The sequence below is a fragment of the Netta rufina genome (genome assembly GCF_964035555.1).
Source record: "Netta rufina genome assembly, chromosome: 1".
Lineage (NCBI taxonomy): Eukaryota > Metazoa > Chordata > Aves > Anseriformes > Anatidae > Netta > Netta rufina.
The window spans coordinates 18,885,729-18,901,960 of NC_140123.1; the positions used below are offsets into that span (position 1 = coordinate 18,885,729).

The following is a 16,232-nucleotide window of genomic DNA, read 5'->3' on the forward strand; positions in this document are numbered from 1 at the left end:
TCTCCTTGGGGATGGGTTGGGGGAGGCTGGAGGCGAGCCCCGCCAGCCCCCCAAAATCCCCCCCTTTTCACGGGGGAGCTGAGCCCGTGCCCGGGGGCTGTGGAGCCCGCAGGGAGCGGGCGCAAGGCGGGGACGGGTGTGGGAAGGGGCGGCCAACTTGTGCGAGTTGCCGCTGTCAGACGGCGGCGGGGAAGGGCGATAAGGAGGGGGAAGGGGAGGCGGCTCAGCCCGGCCGGTGGGCACCGAGTCGGGCTCCTGAAGCCTGATGGAGCGGAGTGGGAAGCACTCGAGGCACGGCCAGCGGCAAAGATTGGCAGCCCGCGGGGGCAACCGGCTGCGGGCAGCCCTGACGGGCGGCCCCGCCGCCCACTCCGCTCTCCCAGCGCCAGCGCCCGCCCTCGGGGCGAGCCAATGCCGGGCTGGAAGAGGCGGGCTCGGCCCGGTTCCTCCTCCCCTCCGTTAGCAGCTGCGCTGAGCCCGGGACTGGACCGAGTTAGAGTTGAGACGCCGGAGGAGTAGCGCAGAGTGCGTGCGGGTTGAGGTGTGGGGGGGTGCTGTGGGTTTTGGGGTGCCCGCTGAGCCCCGGGGGGCTGGGTGAGGGCTGGGTGGGTGGGGGGGGGTCTCCGCCGCCGCCGTGCCTCGCAGCTTCCCCGGGCCAAGTGCCCCGCGGTGGCGTCGTCGGTGCCACCGCTCCCGGGGTGGTGGCGGCGGCGGTGGCGGTGGGAGGAGGGGGGGGAGCCCCGCGGGTCCAGCCCGGGGGTGGGCGGCGGGGGGAGCCCGGGGGCAGCGCTGTGGGGTCGGGGGGGGGGGTTTGGGGGTATTTGGGGGAAGGGCCGGGTCTGGGTTAGCGCCTCCTATTTTAACTCCCTCCCCCCGGTGGCCGCCGGCTGTTGTGTGCCCCGCTGCCTTGCCGTGCCCCCCTCCCTCCCTCACCGCCACCACCGCCGCCGCTGCAGCCCCCTCCCCAAATTTCCTTCCCCCCCAGCCCCCCCGGGTGCCTCCCTCCCCCGTGCCCGGCGCGGCTCCTCCCGTATTGTTCGGCTGGGTCCCTCTAATGGCGGACAGGAGGCGGCGGTGCTGCCGGCCGACTGCAGGGGGGCAGAGCCCGCACCGGGGGCAAACCCCCGTGGGGTTGTAGGACCCCCCCCGTTCCCGGACCACCCCACACACACCTCGGGGGGCCGCTTCGGGGCCGCCTCGGCCGAGTTATCGGCTCCTGGGGGCTGATTCCTCGTCCCCACGCTCGCCCCGGGGAGCCCCCACCGCTGCTGAGCCCCGGGTGGGGCCCGGCTCTCGGGGGGGGGGGGTGTAGGAAGGGTCCCCCCCCCCCCCCCTCCTGTCCCCTCTGTGTCTCGGTGTGTTGGGTTTGGGGTCGAAAGGGATGCGGGAGATAACCTGCTGCCCTGCTTGGGCTGAGGAGACGCTGCCTGGGGGCGCTGCTCGGTGCCCCGTGTTAACCCCGTGTCTTTCCCTTAGGCTCCAGCCCGGTTTGGTGCAGCCTTGGCAAAGAGAGCGAGGAGGAGAGGGAGCTCCATTGTGAGTGCTATTTATGTATGTGTCGGCTAGACCTGCTCACCGAGGGCTTGACCCCCCCTTCCTTCCTTCCTTCCTTCCTCCTTCCTTCCTTCCTTCTCCTCCGGGGGTAAAAAGGAAGGGGCTGGGGTGGGGAAATTCCTGGGTCCAGCAGCTGCTGCCCTGGGGCGAAGCCCCGGTAATGGCTGTGAGGCGGCTCCTCCTCGGGGTGGGCGCTGCTGCTGCTGCAGACATCGCTCCTGCAATACCAACTCCGGCAAGCAGACGACGGGCTGCCGCCGCCGCTCGCCTTACCCGGCTCCGGAGGGAGGGGGAGGGCATATTTCGGGTGCCCTCTAGAGTCTCAAAGCGAGAATGGGAATCCGTAACGAGGCGCCTTTGGCCATCTTTATTTGCTTCCTCTTCCTCCAAGCCCGCGTGCTGCGCGTCTCGAAGATAAGGAGAGGTACGGGAGGTTTTGAGATAAGCCAGCAGTTTGCGGAGCGTGTGCCGGCGTCTGGTCTTTGTGCGGTCAGGTTGGGTCTTAGCGCCTCTGGATTTGCTTGGGTGATTTCGTTGGGTGTTTTTGGTGTTTTGTGTGCCTTGGCAGTGCTCCTGAACCATCTGCTTTGCCCCTTCCCCAAAAATCTAAAGGTCACTAGGGAAAAAACCCTCAGCTTCTTAATAATGACCGGTTTTGGTGCTGTATCTCTGGGATTTTCAAAGCAGACTGTGTTCTCTGCTGGGTGATAGGCCACCTAAGGGGAGGCTCGTTACCAAACCTTCTATGTAAGATCGGTGTAATTTGACTCTAGTTTATATGCTTTTAATATCATTTTTTACTGTATACCGTGGAAAACGGTGATTCTGAAATTGCAAAGTAGCACAGTGAAGGAGAAAGTAACCTGGCGTGTACAGATGCACGTTTTAGGAGCTCATGAGTTTGGATGCGACTGTTGTCTGCAGGCTCTCGCCGCTAGAGGCCACTGCAAAAAGCTTAGCCTTGCCTTGGGAGGTCTGGTTGATAACGTGCAGCACAGAGAACAAAACAAAAAGGGAGCGTGTGTCTTGTGCTCTAGGTTCTTGAGTTGGGCACAGGAGGAATTCAGGTCCTCTCCACCGCTTGTATCTTGAAGTCTTCTTGTTATTTTCCCCTTACCATTCTAGGTAGTAGATTGCCCAGATTTACATAGGTTGCCACTTTGGTACTTTTGATGGCTTACATGTAGAAGGAATACATGGTTATCTGCAGAAATGCCACTGCTAAAGAGGAAGACATGAGATCTGAATTCATTCTGAGCTTCTAAAACTAACAACTTTGTGAAAGACTCTTAGGAGTTTGTATGGTTTGTTATCATTAATAAAGTGGTCTGTTCTAAACCTTGACTTACTAATGTATAATTTTAATTGTAGCTCTTTTATTTTCACCATGCCTTGGGAGGAAGGCTACCATCTAATTTTACTTCTGATCCATTATACAGTTCAGTCTAACAGCTGTTCTGCTTTTTCTGATGTTTCTTCATGTTAAAAAAGTAACTTCTAAGATTGATCCAGGCAAGTAATGCTTTGGAAGGAGGGAGACTGTTGTGTTGGAAGGGAGCGGAAAAGGTTTGTGCTGGAGCTGGTATGAAAAAAATATTGCAGCTTTGTGTGGCTGCCTATGAAAAGATGAGAACACTGCCAAGAACAGCTGTATAGCGAAGATTCAGCAAAACTCAATGAGTAGTTGCCATCTGGCTTGTGAATTACACGAACGTCTTGCACGAAAGCATCCTACTAGATGGCACATTGTTCTCCACCAACTGTGGTGGTAATGGTACAGCATTCTCTCTGTTAGGTGGCTGGAGGAAAGCAGTGTGTCCCATGGCATGGATAGGCCAGGCTGTTGTGTGATGGGAGTCTGTTCCCTGCCTGCTGCTGCATGAGCACTCCAGGCTCCTCGGCCATAATTTGTGAAATGAAGGTGATGATGACACGTAGGTAGACCAAATCACTTATTTTTTGAATTTAATAAAAGACTGTCTTAATTAGAGTATCTACTAAATTTGCTGTGGATTGTTACTGACCCTCTTTGACCCTAAATATGATTCCATTCCACTCTTGCTTACTCTGAAATAATATGCTAAGAGGGATTTGCATTGGCAAGAATGTACAAATGCTAGTGAAAAAATGAAAGCACGTGTACCGTCTTCTGTGGAGCTCGTTCAAGTATGCAGAGGGATGTGGGACCAAAACTGATACAAACTCAGAGACTTTTGCTGGCTTTCTTTGTGTTTTTGTCCAGCAGCACCATGAACAGCCCTGAACTGTTACAGGAGCTTTCATTTTGGTTTCAAGGAGTAAATAAGGTATTACTGAAGTTCTGTCTGTGTATATTGGAGTTCACAACGAATCAGTACACTCAGCAACAAAAGCAGAATGAGGAGTTCTGTGAATAATTTATATAAAGTATTATTACTGATGGAAAATCCATTGTTCATGGAGAACTGCTTTGTTACTCTAGGAGGCATGTACATCACAAATAATAATAAACTCTACCTATCTGTAGAAAGAGATTGAGATTGAGAGTTTGGGAACTTGAGAAGTAAGCTATCCCTTCTGAGAAGTTGAAGATAACGAATGATTGTCTCATGAGGTTGTTAAAACCCTGTATGCAATAGGAATTTTGTTGTCTGCTGAAACTGTTGGGTTTATCTCTGCAGTTAGAAGTGCTTTTTTCAACTTCTTTGAACTTTGTTTCTATGATTTAATCTTACAGGGTGAGTGCTTCAGGAAAATAACTGGGTTTCTGAGAGGGTAGAGTTCAGAAGAAACTTTTCTTCCATACTTGCAGCTTACCCTACATGCTGCTGGAGGATATGGCTGGCAGTAGGCGTTAACTTGGTATGTGAATCACAGGATGGTTTGGGTGAGGTTTCACCCTCATAGTGAAGAATTTCTTCCTTGTGTCTAATCTAACCTGCTTTAGGTTAAAACAATTACCCTTTGTCGTATTACTGCAGACCCTGGTAAAACGATCTACTCAATTTAGTTGCTAGTATTAAAGTTCTTCATTTTGGAGCAGGATTAGTGACCTTGTCAGTGTTTGGTACTTGTGAGGAAATTTTTGGATAGAAGAGAGAAGTGTGAGACTTCTGAAATGCAGTTCCCTGGCGTGTCCCCTTAAGTTAACTAAACATGTGGGCTGCTTGGCTTGAAACTCCACGTATTTGTGCTTACGTTGTTTTGGCAGTTTAAGACTTCTGTCTTCCCTAAGTTTCCAGAAATCATCAATTTTAAGACAAAAGCCATAATTGTTCTGTGTAATTCTATGCCACTGGACTCTGGTACGATTGATACGCACACAAAATAAGATTGCACATCTGTCTGGATGAGAACATCAGCAGTTGTGTAGGGGTTGGTGCCTGTCCTTTATGGATGGGTTAGGTCATAACCAGTTCCTGTCCATTCAGGGAGTCTTCCCCTGAAGTATTTCATGAATTGGGCACGTCAGTGATTCAAGTTTTGTTCTGATAGCACACTAGAGTAAGAAAACAGTTGTTATTTCAGTCAGTGGTTATACTACAGACAATGAACTCAAAATGAACAGAGATTATTCAGTGTTGTGGTCAAACGGGAGCCTCTGGTGACATGGTTGCCACCAGCGTGTTTTTGCAATTACTGTCTGAAGGGCGTTAATGCTTTCTGTGTGTCTGCTAATGCATGAGCACTCCATCTTCCTCCAAGCTTTTCGGAGCAACCTTTCACCATAACTTCATTTTCCACTGCTGCTGTTGGCCACGGGAGCATAATCTGATGGGGGTGTTGGGATCAGCCCTGGGGCAGGGGGCTCAGAGGCAAGTGCTCAACTCTTTGAATAGGGTAGATGGAGTAGAGTCTTGAAATGCACTTGGATATTACTGGTGCTCTCCCCAACCACCCTGAGCATCAGTAACACAAGAGGATCGTGGATTTTAAGCTTTTTCTGAGATGAGATTACATAAGCATGCATTGCTGTTGGGCAGAATGGATAGTTCTGGATCTCTGGAATACTTAACACGTAAAATGTTAATGCTTTACCTAAAATAAATAAATGAATTAGGCAGTCTGTAGTTAACCGTGTTAAGGTTCATAAACTCTATCTTTTAACTCCTAGAAGAGTTATCAGAATTCTTTTGTTTGTGTTATTGTCGCTCCTAAAATCCATAATGCCTAAATTTGTGTACCTCATACTGTACAAAGCTATCAAAACACAGCCCTGAACTGTTAGCTTTAACACTTACTGACAAGTGCTGAGCAGGAAGTCATCTTAATTCCACCTTTTTGGAAAAGGGTGTAAAATACTGATATTCACTTGTTTACATGAGCTGTTAATTAATTGGAGAACTAATTAGGTATTGATGATAACTTGATGATAACTGATCAGGTATTTGCACTGTAGCTCACCAATCTAACTCTTGGGGGGTGGCAATATAGTAGGTCATTGTCCTCTACTGGAGAGAGGACAGTGGCGTTATGGAAGAGCTCATTCAGCTTTCTATATAGTTTCCTTATTTCTTTTGTTGTTATAACATTGGAAGAAGAAAGTCAAATTGGGTATAACCCATAGAATAGCAATATACACAAGATTTTCTGATTTAACCCCATTGGGCCTCGGTCACTAGAAACGTGGACCTGTTTTGTTTTTGGACTCTAGACAAAAGTCCACTTGTGAAGCAAGTACGCCCACCCCCCCCAAAAATAAAATAAAATTTAGACTCAGTGAAGATCTTTCTTCTTTCTGAGTTCCTTTTCTTTGCATCTCTGTAAGACCTCTCCGGTTCGGTGTTTGCCCCTAGTACAACACCCAATTCCTCTAAAAGTTATCTCGCTAATCTCATTCACGAAGTCAGCTGTCATCTCTCTGTGGAGGGTTTTCCAATCTCTCTCTTCCAGACTTGCTGCTTTTCCTACCCGCGGTATCGCGGTGTGTGCCGCTGACATCCCTTTGTGGATGTTTGACCTTTAGCTCGGGCTGCTATCGCAAAGGCAATCCTTCCTCCCCAGAAGGAAAGCTCTCCGGGCTGTCTGTCACTTGTGGGCTGTGTTGTCACGGGACCTCTGGTTTAAGCCTGTGATCTAGCTATTGTTTTAGACCCAGAGCACACTGTTCTTCCAACAGATAATATGCTCTATCTTAATTGCTAATAAACACGTAAATGGTTGTTACTTATTTAGTTATGTGATCCATTAACACATACCTCTCATACCTTGTTTTTGATCTCCTGTATCTTATAGTGAGACTTTTTCTTACAGTTTGAGTAAAAATGATCCTGATCTGGATTCAGAATCCTCAAGAGTGATTCCGTAGTCCTTGGCTTTGACTGTCGGATCTTTTTGCACCTTACAGTTTATGGATGTAAAAGCAGCAGAGTACCAGCCTTTAAATGAAAGTTGGGGGTTAGCTGTGAAAGGTATTACCAGTATTATATGTATATTTTCTGTTAAAGAGATTTTTTAAGGGCTTTCCAGACAGTGACACCAGGGGCAGTTGAACACCTTTGTCCATTCTCCTGTGATGCTCCTCATGCCCAGGGAGGTTCCCTGTGTGCATCATTTAAAGCAGGTGCAATCTAGTAATGCAGAGGAAGCAACCTTAAACAAACAAAGCCTACTAAAAAAAAAACAAGCCAGCACCTTTCCCATTACCCTGGGACCCAAACGCTCCATCCTTGGAACAAGAGCTAATTCAAACCGTTGTTTATGGTGGTGCTCTTTCCTTGGATTCTCTTTTTTGTCTCTCTCCATCTGTTGTCCCTTATGTTTAGGTTGTTTGCTCTTTGAACAGACATTCCTATTCTGTGTTTGTACAGTGGCTGGCATAACGGGGTCTGTAACTTTGGCTCCTAGGAACCTGTGATATGAGCTGTAATATATGGGTGTGGTATCAGTGTCTTTTTTCCTTCCTTTTCTTTTGTAGCTAGGGAAGGAAGACCTAGTGTTCTGTGATACCTGAAACCACGGCACAATTTTATTTCACCAAGAATTAATGACTAGTATGTCAGCCTGTATATGTTCATGAACAGCTACTAAGCTGGAAGAATTTATCAGACATCTCCTGAATTATTAGTCGATATATCTGTGTTCACGGTGGTTAGTTCCATTTATTTATTTATTTAATACAGAAGGTAACGTTTTATCCTGGTAGATAGTTCTTCATTAAAGAAGCCAAATGTTATCTAGAAAGTCCAGGTAAGAGGTTCCCTGCAATACATACAAAAAAGGCAAAATGCTATTTGGAAATGACAGAAAATGGAGAGTACAACAAAGGTGTTTTTTGATTTTTTTTTTTTTTTTTTTAATTTATCAGATGCAAATGTTGGATATATTTTGAAATTACTGCCATTGCCACTGTGTTTGGCTAGCACTATGTACACTTCTATCCAAAGAATTAACAAATAGAAACACTGAGATGGTCTGCCTAATATTGTGTGTAGGACCGCAACTATGATCTGAATGAAGTCCAGCATTTTTTAATAATTAAAAAGAAATTGAGAGGTCAGAGAAGACCTACAAGAATGACTTAGGGAGGAGTGGAAGATACGCTTTGTATTAACAGATTTTAGAAATGTAGTCTTTCTCTCAATTAGGAGAAGATAGGTTAGGGTGTGTCTTAATCCTGGTCTGAGCCAGACTCTGCACCCAAGAGCATATGAGATAATTGGGTGCTTTTCCTGCCGTCTGTGTTAAAGCCCCCATTCCTGAGGGCTGGTTATTGGCTAAGCAACACAAACTCGGGGAACAGTGGGTAGGTAGCCTGTCAGCATCTAGGATAACGGAGAGTTGGAATAACTGATTGAGGCACCGCTTTATCCTGCTTAGGCAAAAGTTTAAAGAGGACTTGTAAAGCTCTCCATTAGCAAAGCTTTTTTTTTTTTTTTTTTTATGAGACTTTGAATATACTTTATGCAGGTCTTTATTCAAGTTACAGGTTTGGACTCAAAAGACAAAATACTGGTTTAGAACCAGTATTATTTTGAATTGGGTTCATTCAAATAAACATATATTGTTTGTTTGCATGACTGTGTGAGCCACCCAAATTTAGGGCTGTTGTCCTCTTCAGTTTTACCAACAGCAGCTTTTTCTGTCTCTTCTGGGGAATCAGTTCAGCTCCATGAATACTCACAGTGAAGTTTCTTCTTAAGGGGAGCTGTGCAGTTGTTGGGTTTTGTTCTGTTTTGAGTTTTCCAGCTTTCTATCGCTTTAGTCCCCGTGAGTGACTGACTGCTGGGACCTGTGATTACCTAGTACAAGAGCAAGAAGGGGAGAAAGTGGGAGAGAGAAGTTGGAAGCCAAGATCACGGCAGTCCTGTCCTAATCTGGATGTGTTTCTTGTCCTGTTCTGGATATGTTTCTTTGTTGTGGAACAGCAACCATGGCAAATATAGTATGCATTTTGTTGTTGTTAAAAATAAGGCTACATTGAACTTCTTAAAACCAGTTGAATTTTTGTGCCCAATATACTGGAGTCTTGACTGCATAATGTAATTTACAAGCAGTCAGGGAGTGCAGCTGTGAAAAACTTACCATGCTAGCCATGCTCACCATATCCATTCTTGCCTTGGATCCCATTTCCAATCAACCTTACCTCTGCATCAAACTTGAACTACTTTTTTCCCCGTTTCTTTTTTAATCTTGCATAATGTTAAGATTTTCTTTCTTTTGTAACACTGGCTTAATTGGCGCTTTGTCCATAGTGGGTTTCTTTTGCTATATTTAGTGTAGTATTCATATAACCTCAAATTCAGTTTTTCCTTTTTCTGAATTGCTTAGATATGTTGAATGCTAATCACTGAAGGTAATGTGTTGAAGAGGCTTGTCCATACCCAGCCAAGAAACAGTAGGTTATTAGTTGAACTTGGGTATTTCTCAGATGAAAAAAATCTGTTCAAGACTACTACTTGATCTTTTTGCCAAAGACAGGAGGAAAATAGGTTATCTGTAAACTTCTTGTTCATTTGTAAGCTATATTGAATGGCACTTTTTCATCCTGAGCACATACAAAAATAAAAATGGATTTTAAAAGCTGTAGTAAAAAATGTTTGTGAGCCCAGGCTCTGAGAAACTGGGCATGCCATTAGATATGATGTTTATCGGTTATCCGTCCAGAGTTATTTGTATCATGGGCAATACATATATAAGTGTAGATTGCATGCTAGTTTTAAAATAATTATAAAAAGGAAAAAAAAAAAAAAGAAAAACTAAGAGGAGGCAGCTTGCAGAGAAGGAGCTGGGAGTCATGATGGACACTAAGTTGAACACGAATAATGTGCTCTGGCAGGGATGCACACAAACAGCATATTGGGCTGAATGAAGCAAGGCTATAGCCAGCAGGTTGAGGATCGTGCTTGTTCCACGCGGTTTGATACTTGAGAGGACATCTAGAGTGTTCGGTCAAGTTTGGGGTTGACTGTAGTATGATAAAGGTAGTGAGATACTGAGCTGAGTCCAGTGGAGGGCCACCAGGATGTGCTTAGAGTTGGAGCATGTAACAAACGGGGGCCAAGAAGGGATGGGGTGTATGGAGCCGTAAGAAGAGAAGGCTTGAGGGACATGTAACTGTCTGCAGCTAGTTAGTGGGAAAGTGTAAAGATGAAGCTAGATACACGCTGATAGGATGGCCGGTAATGGGTACAGGCTGCAACCAGGAAATGGTGAATAGCTAAGATGACAGCACTAGAAGAGGGTGTCCAGACAGGTTGTGAAATCTCTGTAGATACTCCAGACTATGTTGGATATAACCCTAAAAACCTGAGTTAACTTCAGATGTGGGTCTTGTTTCTAATTTGATACCCTTCTGAGCTGGAGTGAATTTGCAAAGGTGATATCCATCATCTCCTTTTGAAATCTGCTGTTCTATAATTCTATTAAACTTGAAGCATTTAAGCGAAGTCTGGTATCATTTAGAGACAAAAAATGCTCTCAACTGATAAGCGGTGCTTTATTGTAAGTTATATTGGACATTTATTTTTTTTATAACAAAAAATGATGCTGTTAAATTAAAAATCGATAACGTAAATGTGTGAAGCATGGTTTAAAAACTTACTAAAATCATCTTGAATGTACTAAATTAAAAAAAAAATACAGGGAAGGTTAACTTGTTATGAGAATTAACATTGCTCTATTAAATCGGTCTGTTTCTGAATGCGTAGTTCTACAGGATACAGTAATCTACTAGATCTCACCCTTCCACAGCTGAGATTTCTTTTCCTGTTTTCCATCCCTTGTTGTTTTTTCAGATTTCAGTGGTTTATACATGACTGATTGTACCCCAGTTCTTTTTAATGTTACGAACTTGGCCAACTTCAGTGTTTCTATAAATGACTTGGATGCGGGACTCAAGTGCATACTAAGCAAGTTTGTGGACAACACTAAACTGGGAGGAGCTGTTGATTCCCTCAAGGGTAGAGAGGCCTTGCAGAGAGATCTCGACAGATTAGAGGGCTGAGCAATCACCAACAATGTGAAGTTTACACAAGAGCAAGAGCCAGACTCTGCACCTAGGAAGGAACAGCCCTAGCTATATATACAGACTGGGGGATGAGAGGCTGGAGAGCAGTCTCTACTTGAGCCTCACCTCAAGTACTATGTACTGTTTTGGGCACCACACTGTAAGAAGGACCTAAAACTACTAGAGAGCGCCCAAAGGAGGGCTGGGCTACAAAGATGATGAAGGGTCTGGAGGACAAGGCGTATGAGGAATGTCTGAAATCACTTGGTTTGCTCACCCTAGAGAAGAGGAGGCTAGAGGGAGACTATACTTCATATGAAATATATTGAAATAGATTATTACTTGGAGCCTTTTCTCATTAGTATCTGTATTACATTTAAATCTGTAGCATTTGCTGTAATGACTCTGTTACCTGAATGTTACATAATGTTACCCAAGTACTTTCCACTCTGCTTCCTCAAACCTGTAATAATTAAATGGTGTGTTAAAGGGATTATACACTTGGTGTGTTACCAACTCAATTTATTTTTTTGAATGCTAGTAAAATACAGGGGCATGACAGATTTAAAATCTGCATTAATCATCTTTATTGGTACCTGTGGAGTAAGTGTGAGGCTTGGTTTTGAAATGAGTGCTGTGACCCATGGATCCTTAGTAATCAGTAGCCTATATTCCATGTCCTAGTCTAGGCATCTAAATAATTTTATTAATCTCAGGTCTGTTTCTGATCTTGAGTATTGAGTATTGAGGCATTGAGTATGTATTTTACCCAACTAGATTATGTATACTTTTAAAATTAATTTATGTCAATTGACATGGTACACTTCTACTCTTTTGTGTGTGCGCTGTGCTTGTCCTTTTGCTATTTCCATATCTTTAGTGTTTCTCTTCTGTTACTGTAACGTTCCCTTTGGCTTAGGTCATCTTTCAAGTCTGTTGCTGTGGTCTAGTGTTACTGACTTTCTTGGAAAGAGATACGTATTTGGATGTAAGTAATAGATAAGCATTTAGATATACCTCCTTTTGTGGGTCCTTGGGTTCTTTGTCTTGTTTCACCTTTCTATTCCATTTATAACAACATATATCCCCAAGTAGCATGTTGCTGCTTTAGTAGAGAGAGAGAATTTATTGTCTGCCACATTGCACATCATGGCTTTTAAGGCTAGAAGCAGTACTGGGTTCTTGCTGATCAGCACCTTTTCAGGATTAAACAGGTATGAAATACATTGAGTGTGTGTGGGATACGTGTCAGTATGGCTGTCCTAAAACTTCTACACTGTCAACAGTATGATTTTGATTTGCCATGAATAGCTATGCCAAGTGCTGCTTATTCCCCTGTGAGTAATCTTGAAAATGCGAGGTGCTTGGTGTGGATACTCTTCCATTCAAGATTGATGTTAAATAGGATCAAGTTTGAGATTGATCCAGAATTTTGATGCTGTTCATCCATACGAGGGAGCAATTCTCAGCACTGGTTGATTAGTAAGACCAAGGGAAGAGGCTGTGTTAAATAAAGGTATTCAGATGTTCCTGGAAGTGTCAGATGGAAACCAGATATCAGCATTCACACTTGACGTTGATGGCTGCAGTACAGTTAAGATATTCAGAAGGTACTGAAGCTTGCATGTCCCTACCTGTCACTTCTCAGTAAGCTTTAGTTTGTGTTTAAATACTTTCTCCTCTGAAGAAAAACAACTTACTGATTCAGCTGCTTCAAAATGTTTCTTTCACTGCATAACTCTTGCCATCTTACTGTTTTTAGTTGCTGTCTCTGCTGGAATGCAGGTCTCCGCATGCATATGCTTTTCTCCTCAATTTCTTGAAACGTGTAACAAACACATTTTGGATGTTATATAATGAAGTTTCCCTCAAATTTTCAGATTTGTAAGAAAAAATGGAACTTCAGGCAGCTCTAAACCCACTGGAAAATAAATTCTTCTGAAATACCATCTTTAGGCTGAAGAAATGAGATCTTATGCTTTTGTAATGATGATACTTGGACTGTAGGCTTGTAAATACAATCTGTCAAAACTGAGTATCCTGTCCCTGAAAATTCTTACCTGTGGTCGAGAAACAGCAACATGAACGCATTGACGGGTTACTGTAAAATGTTGTTCGGACTCTTGGTTAATCTTTATAACCAACTTGAATAATATTTTAAGAAAGACCTTGTTTTGCTTTGGTGTTAGGTATATTTGCACTTTAGTTTAGCTCAAAGTACGCAAGTATGTTGAACTCAGTAGCCTGATTTGTGTGTGAAGCTGGTTGACTAATTAAACAGTTGTCATTGTGGCCTCGGCGTAGTATGTTAGGCTTGCTTACAAATTTCCGGTACCCTACTGATTGCTATCAGTAGATACACGTGTTTTAATTTAGTATTCACTCACTCAGTCGTCAAATGGCATGTGCATTTCGGAGCAAGCGTGTTTCACTCAGTATGGGATGTGTTTGCTGTCAGAGTCATGCAGTTGTGGCTTTCAATTTCCTCTCCCTATCCTATCCGCTGAAGTGGCCTTGACCAACCTTGTTACAGTCTGGCACAGCTGCTAGTGGTGGTGTGCAGAGAATTTGTTTTGGGGAACTGATGTGGCTGGAAAGGACTTCTGGAGGAAAGTCTTTGTTAGCTGGATCAGCTTTTGTCTTGTTATGAGTGTGGTAGCATCATGAAATGAGCCTGTGGACCTTCAGTAATGTTACAGTTTTTGGTAAGATCAAACATGTAAAAGTTGACAGTAACTCAGGGCCACTGTGTATGAGGCCTATCTTTGCTTAATATGCTAGGATTGTTGGCTGGATAGCCCTCAGGAAGGATGTAAGGAGAAAACACAAAAATGCTGAATGTTTATAGTGTTTATAGTGTTCCACAGAAATGATCTTATTGTGGTCGTCTGCGGTAACGGAGCCCTATATCCGATGACTCAGAAGGGCCCTTCAACCCTCCCCAACGCGGGTTTCTGCTCACATAGGTGGCTGGCTGTCCATACACGCTGTCTTTTATTCACTGCATAAATTGAGACTGGTCTGTAGTAGCAGCATTCAGATTTAGCCTACAGCTGGTTTAAATTGCAACCCTTTAAAGTATATTGGATTATTGCTCCTCTTCTAGTGCTTTCAGTCTTCCTGTGTGGGTATAGTTGGGCCAGACTGTCTTGGTTGCAGAGTAAAACAGCCACTTAGAAGTGATTTTTTTAATTGGGATGTTTTACTTTGTTTTGGGGTGATTGTTGGCACACACTTGGTCAGATGATGGTTCGTACCATGGGGTGTAGGTTGCACCTGTTTGTGTAGGGGATGTAGTGGTCCTGAGTTACAGCAAGAAGTTACAGCATTGTGCTAAGCCAGTGAAATAGCTTCCTCGTAGCTGTATGCAGTCAGTCCTCACAATAGGCTGAGGTTTTGATAATTAGACTTACAAAAAGTCAAGTGGTAATGAAAAATGAATTTCTGTGGTGTTGTGGTTGGAAGGAAGGGTATGAACTCCAGGAAGTAGTTGAGTTGAGGAATTCAAATGAAGTTATGGTCAAACAAGCACCAAGGTGAGGAATTAATCAGTAGAACCATACAGTGTCACAGAGCATTGAGATGTGTTCAGATTAGTCTTGTAGCTCCTTATTTTGCTTAAATATTGATTTTTTTTTTTTTTTTTTTTAATTTTTTTTCCCCTCCATTCAAGCTGAAGTCAACCTAACAGCCATAGGTCAAAATTCAGATGTGGATAAGTGGTTAAGACTTCCATGAGGGCTAGTGACATCTCCTGTACATCTAATAATGATCTAATAGTGAATTACTCCTCTACTAGGTTAAAGTAATTACTGTACTAGGGTAGTAGACAGTTTGGTAATCTGGTTACAGCAGCAATGTCTAGGGATAGAAACTTGGCAGTTACAGCACAGTTTTTCTGCAGGTGAGTTCTCCTGATTTTCAGTATCTGCCTGGCTAAGTACTTCTGTAGTTGTCTTTCAACTACTGTGTTTGATGGTCATCAGTGTATTTATTTCCAGCTTTGCCCAATCCTTATTTTAACTGGTTGCGCTTCTGGCCTCCGTCATTATATGATGGCGGTTCTCACAGTTGAGGAGAAAAAAATGTTTCATGCACTATAGATTATTAAATCTACATAATTATTTCACAGGGTGTCTTTTTGTTTGTGTGTTATGAGACACTGGGTGTAGCTCTCAATCTTCTCCATGTTTTTTTTTTTTTTTTTTTTTTTCCTGAGTTACCTTCCTTTGTTTGTCTTCCAAAGAGAAAACTCTTCTTTAGTATAAACTCTTCAGCATCTCACCTGTTTTTCTATTTCTCTGAAAAGGGGTGACCTGAAAATCTCATAATTAAAAAACAATAACAACAACAACAAACAAAAAACAAACAAAAACACCTCCCACCCCCAACCATAGTTCACCAGCATTTTCCTTATAGCGACAAATATCTCAATACAGATATCTGTATTGTTGATTCTTTGCTTAGAAAGTCTGAACATACTTGGTTTTTCCTCTTTGGTCATTGGTGGTTGAGTAGATTTGGTTTGAAGGAGTGGATCTTTGACTTCCAATTCAGAGGAATCACTGTGTGTGTTGTTACCCTTTTCTCCCTGTTCACTGTCATATTTTTATCACAAGTGAATTTTGCCTATCGCACTGTCTGATCGTTCAGCACTGTGATATTCTTCTGCTTTCAGATCATGTGAATAATTTTGCACGATTAGGAAAACGTCCCTGTGGTAGTCTCCATCTCTTATGGTTGATTTATGAATGTTGACCTGTATTATTTTATATTGGGATCCCATTAATAACTCCTTTATTGAGATAACAGCAAGCGATACATAATACTTCTTTCTCTAAAAATAATTGCAAATCCTCGTGAGGACCGTATCTTGAATCTAATTATGGATAATTTCTACTGCAGTCTTCAGTGAGAAATGTGTTTGAATGTCTTTGGAAATCTTGAGTGCTGTATACTGGTTTAATTAGACTTGGTCAGTGAGCATGTGAACCCTGCAGAAGACCTCTACAGTAGTCCTGTGAGATGTTAACTTCCTCTCGCAAAATCCCTGTTAATTCTTTCCCCCTTCATTATGTTTTTTCCTTAGTGTATTTATTCAGCCGTAGTTTCCATCAATCTGTCTAGTGATGGATATAGGATTGCAATCTGTAATTATCTGGGTAATTATCGCCTTCTGTTTAAGTAATTGCTTGCAGATACGTAAATACAAAATTGCCGACTGTCTTTGGAAGTCATAAGTGAATGTCAT

At 43.6% G+C, this 16,232-nt stretch overlaps 1 protein-coding gene across 9 annotated transcripts in view; it reads left to right on the top strand.

Annotated features, from left to right (window-relative positions):
- Positions 1-422: 422 nt before the first annotated feature.
- Positions 423-16,232, top strand: part of ZMYM2 (zinc finger MYM-type containing 2) — a 90,743-nt gene continuing 74,933 nt past the window's right edge. For 7 of the 9 annotated variants that reach the window (XM_084298923.1, XM_084298929.1, XM_084298928.1 and 4 more), the window contains exons 1-2: positions 423-525; positions 1,477-1,536. The gene's annotated coding sequence lies outside the window, so the exon portion shown is untranslated. The remainder of the gene's footprint in view (positions 526-1,476; positions 1,537-16,232) is intronic. The other 2 variants (XM_084298926.1, XM_084298927.1) reach the window with 1 other exon arrangement.